At 43.5% G+C, this 13,063-nt stretch overlaps 1 pseudogene; it reads left to right on the top strand.

The window, feature by feature from the left end:
• The first annotated feature begins 3,143 nt into the window (after nucleotides 1-3,143).
• LOC131515444 (uncharacterized) lies at nucleotides 3,144-9,587 on the top strand (annotated as a pseudogene).
• Nucleotides 9,588-13,063: the final 3,476 nt, after the last annotated feature.

The raw sequence follows: 13,063 nt of genomic DNA, 5'->3' as shown, positions 1-13,063 counted from the left end.
ACTGTGAAAAAATTACTAAGATACTAAGGGAGCCATGAACCAAGTTTAGGAATCTTTTGCCTTAACCAAGAAGTGATAGAGTTGTGTAAGATTCTCTGAGCTGACACAGAGCTGTGTGACCCTGAGAAAATAACTTAAGACAAAGTCCATAACACAAGCATAATAACCAGGAAAGGGAGAATTTGGGTTAAAACCATTTTTAAAGGTTGCTCTCAGTCAGTTTAATCCTTCAAATCTCACAAAATGTTTCCTGGGATAATTTGTATTTAAAAAAAAAAAACTTCTAAAACACATGCACACAAATTACTATTTTTCTAATTCTTAGCGACTCAAGCAAAGCTTTTAAAAATTATAGCCTCTAGGCTATGTTGGAAGAGACAGGGCCTCCCCTGCACAGACAGAACACGCCCATGGAGGCTGTGCCAAGAAAACCTGAGGAAAACCTTGAAAGACAGACTGCCCCATCCCAGTACTTTGAGATTGTCACCTTTTTTGTGGTTTGCATCCTACTGTCAATATCCTGCTTTTAAGTTCAATAAGAATGCTCCAGGTTATTGTGGAAATGCTTGTTTGGAAACTTCCCTTTCACAGAGCTTTTTACATAGCATATGATGTGTGCAAAGATAGGAAAAAATTAACACAAAATCCAGACTAATAGTTCCTTGCAGGGAGGAGAGGTGGAATGCCATGGGAGGGGTACTAGAGTGTGGTGGGGGTAGGGGTGGAGGACTCCAAGGTTTGGGGATGCTCTATTTCTTCAGCTGAGTGATGAGTACTTTGGGGTCTGTGGGTGCTATTCTTATTCTTTAAATTTAAAGCATAGTTTGATATTTTGTGCAGGTATATTTTACAGTGAGGGTAAGGCGCACCAGAAATTCTATGTGAGAGGGCCTCCAGAGTTGAAAGTATGCCTTGTCTCTAAGTTGAGCTGGATCACTTAGCCATCAGCCTTTACTTGGAATAAATGCTTAGCGGGAGGGCTCTGGAGAGGCTGACAGGTTGAAGTGGGAAGTTAAGGTACATTTTTGGTAAAAACAAGGCGTCAACAGATGAGCATTTCTCTCTTTTTTTAATATTTAGGGATGCCTGGGTGGCTCAGGCGTTTAAGCACCTGACTTCCACCAGGTCATGATCTCATGGTTGGTGAGTTCAAGCCCCGCATCCAGCTCTCTGCTATCAGCACAGAGCTCACTTCAGATCCTCTGTCCCCCTCTCTCTCTGCCCCTCCCCTGCTCTTACATGCTCTCTCTCTCAAATATAAATAAATAAACATTTAAGAATATATATTTAAAGTTTTCATTTAAGTAGCCTTTACCCAGCGTAGGGATGGAACTCACAACCCTGAAATCAAGAGTCACATGCTCCACTGACTGAGCTGGCTAGGTGCCCCATCTTTATCACCCTTGATTTATGCTGTCCAACAACGTGCAGCTAGTTGTTTTATGGTCCCTTATTCTTCTTTACCCTGTCCAGCTCTCCCCTCCCCACTTATGACCTAGAGGACAGAAAACTCTTCCAATTTTAATTTATATCCCTAATTTTTAAAAAATTATTCATTTGCCATATGCTAAGCACCTGCTGGGAGTGGCAAAAGGAAGTTAAACATGTATGGTTGCACCTGCTATATGCAAGAACAAAAGATTGCTATTGCTATTTTAGGAATAGGAAATATCACCTCAGAGATACACTTGTGGCACTGCCGTGGACCCAGGTGTATTTGTCTTCATTGCCAAGTTCTTTCCACTTACTTTGGCCTAATAGGCATTACTATAAACACGAATGGACATCATCATCCGACAGGTTCACAAAAAGGATCCCTAACGTTCAAGAGCACTATGCCAAGAATTTTACTGGCATCATTTCATTTATGAAATATACCCAGTTATGTATAATACACCAAGTTTACAGTTTTAAAAACTAAGTTTAACAAAGCAGGTTTCCCAGGCTGGTCCAAGCGCAGTGATGTTTACAATGAATTGATCACAGCCTGTTACAGATGTCTTTGTTCCTTCTCCACTCCCACTGATTCATTTTACAAGCCTTAAAAGAAAAAAAGAAAAAGGGAGGGAGAAGGAAGGAAGGAAGGAAAAAGGTAAAAAGAAATGGGTTTTCCAAAAGAAAGAAAGAGAAAAAGTAGAAAGAAATGGGTCTTCCAGTCACAAACTTAACAAGTGGTGGAATCAACACAGTGTCATAACCCTAAAGCAGATCTCAACACTACTTGAATCATCTCACTGTGCTGCCGGGAAAACATTCTTGACCAGCTTTATGAAATTCAAGCCCCTCTCAGGTCACAGATAATGCTCCACACTTCCCCTCCCGCTCCCCAAAATACCGGAAGTACTACACTTAAATCCCCAAGACAAACTGGTGTCCGAACTCAAACCAACGTGCTCGCTTCCTCCGCCCCGGCCCTGGGAGATGCCACCTGCTAACTCTTCACAGGGCTTAATTCCGGCCAGAGCGAATCTCGCTCCCATTCTCCAGGGTCTGCGCCTCTAGCAGTCCTCAAAGGGGTAAGGGGATGGGAGGGGATGGGAGGGGATGGGAGGGGATGGGAGGGGATGGGAGGGGATGGGGCGGGATGGGGCGGGAGGGGATGGGGCGGGATGGGGCGGGAGGGGGGGCGGGATGGGGCGGGAGGGGGGGCGGGCGGAAAGGCTGCTGGCGCGAGCGAGCCGAACCCGGTCCCTCCGAGGCCGGCCCGCAGGCCCGGGGACCCCGGAGAGCGTAAGGCGACCAAAGGAGACCCTCCTTTTCGCCCGCAGACCGCCAGCCACCGCATCCGGGAGAAAAGCCGGTGACCCCCACCCCCCTACCACCACTTTCTTCAAACTCTGAGCTCAGTGGAGAAAGAGGAGGGGGACAAGCAAAGACGACAAAGTTCTCCGCCCCCACCCAAAGTTCTCTACTCTGGGGAGGCGAGTGAAGCAAAGCGGTAAGGGAGGCGTCCTAGGAAGACCCCCTCCCGTCCGGGCTTTCCGGAGGCCGCAGGAGAGGGGGCAACGCGCTCCCTCTGGGTCTCTTCCCCAGGCAGACGCCGACGAGGGGGGGGGGGGGTGCCGAGGGAGCAGCGCCCCCACCTCCAACACCGTCCTCCCCGGCTCGGAGGTTCTCCGGGAGTCGGGGGCGCCGGCCCTCAGATGAAGGGGTCTCCAAAGAACCGAGCGAGGTCGCACCATACCTTTCTCGCGCGCGCCGGACGTCCGCGCCGCAGGGACCGCGGCCGGCGACAGGGTGGGGGGCGAGGCGAAACGACGGGGACGCGTTCCCGCAGGCTCCGGCGGCCCCTGGGCCTCGGCGCCGCGCAGCGCCGCGCCTCCAGCCGCCCGCTCGCCAGGCTGCGCTCCCCGCTCCCGCAGGTAACCTGTGGCCGAGCCCGCCGCGCCTGCAGCCCGCACGGCCCTGGCCCCGCCCCGCCCTCGGCTCCTAACCTGGGGCCGCAGCGCCCCGCAGCGGCCTGCTCCCGGCACGGCGGGGACCGGGGGGAGGTGGGGCCCCTAAGGCCCTGGGGCTGGCCCTGGGCTGCAGGCCCCTCCCAGCTCGGGCCGAGGTCCCTTCCTTGCCCCCCGGGGAGGCCTCCTTCCAAAGAGTGGAAGGAAGGGGGGGCTGCAGCGGGGTGATCTTGTCCGGGCACTGGTCTCCAGGAGGTTTATTGGAGGGAGAGGAGAATTAGGGAGTTAGGGAGGAGAAAACCATGCCTCACCCCGTGGCCAAACGGATATTTCAGTATATTCATAGTTCACTTAACTGGAAGGGCTCAGCGGAAGCTCAACAATGATGAATGATGCAGATTCATGAGAGAGCTGGAAAAGGGAAAGGAAGCCCTTATTCCAAACAGCTTATCTGTCAGTAGCTTGTCAAAACCATCCATCCCATATGACACTGACAAAAGCATTGCGCATTCCTGACTCCTATATTCAAATCACACTCTATACACCATTAACTTGGTCAGGTTTTGTCTGTTTTTCAGTTACTTCTTCAGTACCTAGAAGAGTTCCCTGAACAAAGTGAGCATTCAATAAAGTATTGTTGCATGAATGTGTCAATGAATGGAACCTCATTCAACCTTTTGAAGACAACAGGTAACTGCTGTCCAAACACAGCTGGAGGGGGAGGTGGAAACCTAGAATGGAGTCTCCGTCTTACCCGAGGTTTGGGACAAGCTTATTTTGAACCGGATTTTTCTTATCTGCTTTGAAAAAGGCCTGGTTTCCAGAAGTAAAGAAATATGATCATCTCTGCCTTTTTCATGAGACGTCTGTCTCCCTGTCTCTTTCAGGGAGCATTAGGTAGAAGAAATCCAACCAGCTCCAACTCACACCAGGGAAGTGCTTGATTTTCCTCTACAATTTCAGAACTTCCACACCCTATAGCCATAGCTGCAATTTTTCTTGGCAGGGTGTGAAACCTGTTCTGAGTGTCATTTGACCCTCTTCAGATTTGTTCCCCATCCCTGTCACTCTGCATCTAGAGCTGTTAGAACAACACGTTTCCCCTCCCTGCCCATCAGTAGCTCTGGATTTCTCTCCAGGGAATCACCAGTGACTTACAGGTGACCCCCAAAGTCAAGATATGTATCCATGACCTTTCAAACCGATCATTTCTTTCTTATACATTTCCAAATTAAAGAGTTTTCCTAGTAGCTACTCCCTTGAATGAACTTCCAGAGATACAATGCTTTTATAATATCACCATAAAGTCAAGATGGAGTTTTAAGTTACATTTGTGGGCAGTCAGAGCAATCAGGCATTAATTCTGCTGAAAGGAACAGAAAGCCCAAGCTGGCCTATAAGACATGTGAATGCTGCTGGAAGCCAACCGGCCTGTAATTGTTCCCAGACCTTGATTAGTGGGAATTCCTGACAGAGGGGCCTCATGAGAACCAAAGCAGAAGGTGGGTGAGCTGCCTGGAGATCTTGTTTGCTCGTCTCCAAGTGGGCACACAGTCTTTGGAAAACTAATGAAAAGAGACTCTAAACCTCCCTCCAAATGAGGAAGGCTCCCAGCCTACAGCTCCATTCTTATGCCTCAATTCAGCTTAATCAAAGCCAGCCTCATATATTCGCCTCACTACTTTCTCCTTCTGCCTCGTGAGAAAGAAGTCTGTTCTGCCAATGATAATTTTCCCTGCTTCCTGAGAATATAATCTGCTCTGATTTCTAGCAACATTTCTTTAATGAGTTGACTGCACTAGCTATTTTTCATGTCATTAGCTTCAATTCATCCTTCAGTCCACCATTCCGGCTTCTATCCCTGCCACTCACTCCCTGAAACTGACCTTGCTAAGGCTTCTACCCAAGGAGCCTTCAATGTGCCTCACTGCAATCATATCCTCCTTCTCCTCCGAAGGAAACCAGCATGCTAAATTTTGTGTTAGCTTTTATGGCTTTCCACTCAGAGCAGGTGAAGGTGCAACTCTCCTCAGTCATCCTGAATCCAGGTTCCTCTGCCACCAGCCACCTCCACCAGGCCACCTAAATTCAACCCCAAGAAGGTCAAAGTCATATACCTGAGGTGCACCCTTAGGGAAGTCCGTACCACATTGGCCCTGGCCCCCAAAATTGGCCCCCTGGGCTGATCTGTCTCCAAAGAGTTGGTGATGACATCACAAGGCAACCTGTAATTGGAAGGGTCTAAGGATTACAGAGAAACTGAACATTCAGAACAGATAGGCCCAGGTTGAAGTAGTACCTTCTGCCTCTGCCCTGATGATCAGAGCCCTCAAGGAACCACCAAGAGACAGAAAGAAGCAGAAAAACATTAAGCACAGTGGAAATATCACTTTTGATGAGATTGTCAACATTGCCCTACAGATGCAGCACCAATCTTCAGCCAGAGAACTCTCTGGAACCGTTAAAGAGATCCTGGGGACTGCCCAGTCTGTGGACTGCAATGTTGCTGGCCACCACCCTCACAACATCATAGATGACATAAATAGTGGCATAGTGGAATGCCCACAGCTCCTTAAGAACTGCAGAGGAAAATATTTCAATAAAGGATCATCTGACAACCAAAACAAAACTTGTGTGTGTATTAATAATTCTCTTATCACAAATATATATATATCCCTAATCACTACATTGTACAGTTTTGCTAATATTTGAACTTTTGTCAATGGAATCATTCCACACTTCCCTATGCAACTTGGTTTTTCCACTCAGCATTCTGTTTCTGAGATTCAGCTATTCAATTTCTCTGCTATATAGTGTTTCACTGTAAGAAGATACCACAATTTATTTATCCAGTCTACTTTTGGACATTGGGTAGGCTCCAGTTTTTGCTGTTGCAAACAGTGTTGCTACGAACACTCTTAAATATTTCTCCTGATGCATGCGTTTAAGAGTTTTCAGGATCTTTATGTAGGAATGGAATTTTGGGGTCTTAAGGTATATGTGTGTTCAGATTTACTAAGTAATGCCAGACTGTTTTCTAAACCAGTTTGTACCAATTTTCATTCCCATCAACAATGTATTAAAGTTCTGCTTCCTCTACATCTTTGGCAGAGCTTGTTTTTGGTTTGTGTGTGTGCTTGTGAAATTATTACTTATTATGATGATTTGTATTTCCCCAATTACCAGTATAATTGGGCATCTTTAATATTTATTAACTATTCTTATTTTCTCTTTTGTTAACTGGTCATATCTTTGGCTCTGTTTCAGGTGTTTTGTGAAATCCTTCCTGACCGTGAGGTGTGCAAATATTCTCCCATATTTTCTTCTAAAGGTTGTAAAGTTTTGCCTTTCGTCTTTAAGTCCATATTCCATCTGAAATTCATTTCTCCTCTCATTTGCTGTGCCAAAGAGATCTTATGAGTTTCCATGTATGATTGGGTCTGTTTCAGGTTCTCTATTTTGTTCCATTTGCCTATTCCTGTACTTAGTACCACACTGCCTGAAAATCTGTGGGTTTTTTGTTAAATCTTGATTTCATAAAGAATCTCAAGTGTTCTTAGCTCTTTTCTCTTCCACAGGCATTTTAGGATTGTCTGTCTGGCTCCATGAAAATTTTGTTCCTTGTTTTTTAATTTTTTTAAATTTATTTTAAATTTATTTATTTATTTGTTTAATTTTAATTTTGAGAGAGGAAGGGAGAGACTGCGAGTGGGGCAGGGTCAGAGAAAGAGGGAGATACAGAATCTGAAGCAGGCTCCAGGCTCTAAGCTATCAGCACAGAGCCCAATGTGGGACTCAAACCCACAAATCGCGACATCATGACCTGAACTGAAGTTGGACATTTAACCAACTAAGCCACCCAGGTGCCCCTAAATTTTTAAACTTTTTTAAGTAAACTCTCCACCAAACATGGGGCATGAACTCAACAACCTAAAGATCAAGAGTCACATGCTCTATTGAACCAGCCAGGCACCCACCCCTCCATGAAAACTTTGTGATCTTGATTTGAAATCACAGTGAACCTATGTGTTGGGTGGCAATTTTTATTCACAATTATTTGTTCTGTTCCTATATTTGCCATACTTTCCTATAGTGACATAGACTCCTCTGCCCCGCTGGTTTGGGGCTTGTGTGACTTACCTTGACCAACACCATGTTGGAGCAGAAGCTTTAAATATGTCGTGGGCTTTAGTGATTCTTCTCCCCTGCTTCTCTCACCTTGAGCTTTTGCCCTATGCCAGGAGAATATCATGCCACAAAGAGTGGCTGCCTCTTTAGCTGGGGTCTCGCTGTGAGAAAATACATGGAATCACACAGAGCCCAGAGTGGCTACAGGTGGTCTGCAGTCCTCACATAATGGGAACAAGAAATAAATTTTTTGCTGCTACTGTAATTTCGAGAGAATTAACATCTTTACACTGTTGAGTCTTCCTATCTATGAACATGTGTGACATGTATGTCTATTTACTTAGAATTTTAGTGACTTCAAAAGTTTCAGAACTTTCCATTTTCTGAGATTTATTATCTTTTTTTTTTTACCATTGCAAGTGTATCTCTTAAAAAGTACATTTTCTACCCTTTTTGTTGTCAAGAGAATGCAAATATCTTTGTTTACTAAACTTATACCCAAAAAGATTGCTAAATTCTGTTATTAATGTGAGTAATTTATAGATTATTTCATTTTCTATGTACCTATAAATAAGGATATTTTATTTTTTCCTTTGTAATCCTTATATCTTTAAAAAAATTTATTTTGAGGAATGTCTGGGTGTCTCAGTGGGTAAAGTGTCCAACTCTTGATTTCGGCTCAGGTCATAATCTCACCATTCATGGGATCAAGTCCCATGTCGGGCTCTGTGCTGACAACCAGAGACTGCTTGGGATTCTCTCTCTTCCTCTCTCTGCCCCTCTTCCCCTCTCAAGATAAAGAAATAAACAATTTTTTTTTGAGATAATTACAGATTCACAAGAAGTTGCAAAATAGTATAGAGAAGTCCTTTGTATCCTTCACCCAGTTTTCCCCAACGGTTACATTTTACATAACTATAGCACAATATCAAACCAGGAAATTGACATTGGTACAATGTATGTGCAATTTTATCTCATGTGCAGCTTCTTTTAACCACCATCACAATCAGGATAAAGAACTATTCCATCATCACAATGAATTGTACTCACACTCCAGACCTTCCTTTTTCCCCATACCAGCCTAACCCCTGACAGCCACTAATCTGTTTTCCATCTTTACAATTTTATCTTTCAAGAATGTTATGTGAATAGAATCATATGGAATGTGACTGTTAAGACTGTCTTTTTTTTTTTTTTTTCCACTCAGTGTAATGCCCTAGAGAGGCATCCAAGTTGTTGGCATGTTTCAACAGTTCATTCCTTGTATTGCTGAATAGTATTCCATGGTATGGATGTACCATAGCTTGTTTAACCATTGATCTTTTGAAAGGCATCTGGGTTGTTTAGATGTTTTGGATGTTGTGAATAAAGCTGCCATGAACAATCATGTACAGGTTTTCATATAAACATGGTTTCATTTCTCTGAGATAAGTGTCCAGAAAGGCAATTGCTGGGTTATATAGTAGTTGCATGTTTACTTTTATAAGAAACTACCAAACTGTTTTCCAGAGTAGCTATATCATTTTACATTCCCATCGCCAATGTATGAGACCCAGTTTTTCCACATTCTTGCCAGCATTTGCTGTTCTTTTTTTTTTTTTTTTTTTGGCCATTTTGATGGTATGGAGTTGTCTCTCATTGTTATCCCAATAATTTGCATTTCCTTAATGGCTAGTGGTATTGGACATCTTTTACAGTCTGGAGGGTTTTTTTATTATTATTTTTAATTTTTTTAATACTCATTAAGCCATGAATTCATAGGGAATGGATTCCAGCAGCTCAGGCTCCACTTCTCACAAAGTGTGCCTCCCTGCGGGGGCAGGTGGATCCTCCAGTTTATCCAATCATCTTTCTCTTGGGCTTCCTTCTTTTTCTGATCATTTTCTTTCACTTTTTCAGGAAGCTCTAAGGACTCTTAGAGTGCTCAATACAGACATTAATTCTCTTGGCAAGAATGTTGCCTTTAACCCGCTTGTTTACAACAATGCCAACAGCATGCTGGGTAACACTGCAGACTTCCAGTTTTGCCATAGGAACATTCATGGGACATTCCTTTTTGAATAGTGCCCATTGCCTTAATATCTACCATGTCACCTTTCTTGTAGATTTGCATGTATGTGGCCAAAGGAACAAATCCATGTTTTCTAAGGCCTAGAGAATATATAGTGGGTGTCTCTCCTTTTTCTCTTTGGGTTGGTCATTTTGGAAGACCAAAAGATGGTGGTTCTGGCCAGAAGACTGAACATCTTTTCATGTGTTTATTTGACATCCCTATATTTTCTTCAGTAAAATAGCTCTTCATGCTTTTGTCTGTTTTCCAACTGGATTTTATGTTTTGCTGTTGAGTTTTGAAAATTCTTTACATATTATAGACGTGAGTCCTTAGTCAGATACATGGTTAACAAATATTTTACTCCAGTCTATAGCTTGTCTTTTATTCTCTTTAAAAAAAGAAAGACAGAGAGAGAGAGAAAAAGAAAGAAAGAAAGAAAGAAAGAAAGAAAGAAAGAAAGAAAGAAAGAAAGAAAGAAAAGAAAGAAAGGAAAGAAAGAAAGAAAGAAAGAAAGAAAGAAAGAAAGAAAGAAAGAAAGAAAGAAAGAAAGAAAGAAAGAAAATTCTTTTTCTTCTCTAATCTCTATGCCCAACATGGGTCTTGAACTCACCACCCTAAGATCAAGAGTCTCATGCTCTATCGACTAAGCTAGCCAGCTGCACCTTGTCTTTTAATTCTCTTGACAGGGAGTTTGCAAAGAAAAAATTTTAATTTTGATGAAATATAATTTATCAGATTTTTTCTCTTATGGATAGTACTTGTTTTTGGTGTCACAATCTTTTTGTTTCTTTTTGCTATCTTATGCAATCAAGGATGTACAGAACACTGTGGAATAAGAGCGGGGGGGGGGGGGGGGGCGGGCAGTGGGCATCCTTCTCTGTTCCTGATTTTAAGCTACTGAATATCGGATCTCTCTCCCTCACTCACGTTCAGTTCCAAAGATAAAAGGACCACATTTATCAGTTAGAATGTGTTTGGCTACAAGAGGGAGCATACTTGACTAGAGAGGTTTAAATCACAAAACACATGGTAACTTACAGAAAAAAATATCTGGGTTTAGGCTCTTTCTAGATTCTATTGTATCACCCTCAGTGTTGGCTTTTGTCTTTAGCTTGGCATTTAAGCTGGAAAAAGGGCCAGACCTTCTCACTGTATTTATTTTAATTTGGGAACAAATTCTTCTCAGATGACCCTTAAATATATTTCCTCTTATGTATCATTGATCACAACTGGGCCACAAGGTGGGAGGGGACGCGGTTGCCATTCTTAGGTGAATCATGAGTCTTAATTCAACCTCTAGGTCTGAGGTTCCTTCTAGCCAAGAATATTTAGGTATACCAAACTAAGGGAAGGGGGAGTGGGGGTGTTAGTTATGCCACCAACAATGTCTGCCTGACGTTTGTCTGACTTTGCATTTCTTGTGCCTGACCATGTGAGGTATGTGGTGGACACATTTAGAGGCTTCTGTTCAGATTATTCCCCTTTGTTAAGACCTACCTATCTACTTATAAGGGTAGACTTCTGCAGCCATCAATTGCACCCCAGCCATTGTGGATTGGACCATTAATTCAGCATATTTCTTGGGACTGATGACCATCAAGCCGCCATGTTGCAAATAGAATACAATGTAAATGGTGTGCCCTAGAATTGTGCTTCATGGAGTTCTGACCACTGTGCTAGGCACTTGAGGACAGAAGGGGGAGGAAACCAGATGGTCCCAGAGTCTAGTGGTGAATACAGTCCTCTATCAAATATTAAATTATAGCTGAAATAAATGCTCTGAAGGTATAGCAGTACATGGAACTATGTAAAGTATGATTGGGGGATTAGGCCAGGAGTGGACCACTGGCCCAAACTCAAATAATCAGATTTTCTTGCCTGGGAATCAAAGATAATAAACACTAACATTTATATAGTGTTTGCCTTTTAAATATGGATATATAGATACACACACACTTTAGTGGGTTTAATTCCTACAACTCTATTAAGGTATATAACATTATCACCAGTTTAGAGATGAGGAAATTGAGGCACAGGGAGTTAAGTAACTTGGTCCAGGTAACACGGCTAGTTAGTGGTGGAACTAGGATTTGAACCCGGGTAGCCTGGTTCTAGAGCCTGGGTCCACTATCACTGGGACTGGACGGGTGGGGTAGCCTTCTTCAGTCACCTGGCATGAAAAACAGAGAGAGCCCGTTTTCATGCAGAGATTAAAAAATGAAGTGAGAAGTACGGAAAGAAGCAAAAATGAGTTTCCTTTCTAAGGAAGCCTCAGTTATCCCCTGTAATATCCTGAGACACCTTTACCAGGATCCTCTGACTATAACATAACTTCTGAACTTCATCACCAACTATATGATCAGGTTTTATCCATCCAGTCCTCCCATCCTCCGTCCACTCATAGAGGGTATATATTGCGTCAGTTAGGACACATTCTACTGCAAAGTTCAGAACACCCACCTTCAGTGTTTTTTTAAAGTAAGCTCTAGCCTAATGTAGGGTTTGAACTCACTACCCCGAGACCAAGAGTTGTATGCTCCACTGACTGAGACAGCCAGGCACCCTCACCCACCTTCAGTGGCGTAAGCAGAACTTCCCAACCGGTTTGCTGTTACTGCTTGTGTGCAAATAAATGGGTTATGGATATGGCTAAGTTACTGATACCTTCAGTCTTTGGGGCAGCTGGGGGGACCTAAGGTGGCCAAAGTCTCTGGGCCAGTCACCTCTGACTGCAAACAGCCTGTCCATTTAGGTAACTGTGCAATAAAAATAGTATCATTTCCTATTTGCACTTTGACTATACAGAGTGGGGAAGCACTGGCTTCAAGAATGGACTTCAGGGTGGGGGACCTGGGTGGCTCAGTCGATTGAGCGTCCGACTTCAGCTCGGGTCATGATCTCGCGGTTTGTGGGTTCAGGCCCCTCGTCCGGCTCTGTGCTGACAGCTCAGAGCCTGGAGACTGCTTCAGATTCTGTGTCTCCCTGTCTCTCTGCCCCTCCCCTGCTCATGCTTTGTCTCTCTCTCTCTCTGTCAAAAATAAACTTTAAAAAAAAAATTAAAAAAAAAAAAAAAAGAATGGACTTCAGGGGCACCAGGGTGGCTCAGTCGGTTAAGTGTCTGACGCTTTGTCTTGCTCAGGTCATGATCTCATATTTTGTGGGTTCAAGCTCTGTGCTGATGGTGCAAAACCTGCTTGGGATCCTGTCTGTCCTTCTCTCTGCCCCACTTGTGCTCTATCTCTAAATAAATAAATAAATAAATAAATAAATAAATAAATAAATAAAAGAAAAAAAAAGAATGGACTTCAATTGTCTCGTGATGTAAGAAGTTTGGACATAGGCCTTTCCAGGTTTGAGTACACTAGTTCAGCAAGGTCATCCAGTCTCTTTCTATTCTTTTTTTTTTTTTTTTTTTAATTTTTTTCAACGTTTTTTATTTATTTTTGGGACAGAGAGAGACAGAGCATGAACGGGGGAGGGGCAGAGA

This window comes from Neofelis nebulosa, chromosome 6, assembly GCF_028018385.1.
Source record: "Neofelis nebulosa isolate mNeoNeb1 chromosome 6, mNeoNeb1.pri, whole genome shotgun sequence".
Lineage (NCBI taxonomy): Eukaryota > Metazoa > Chordata > Mammalia > Carnivora > Felidae > Neofelis > Neofelis nebulosa.
This window is presented reverse-complemented; position numbering and strand designations above follow the sequence as displayed.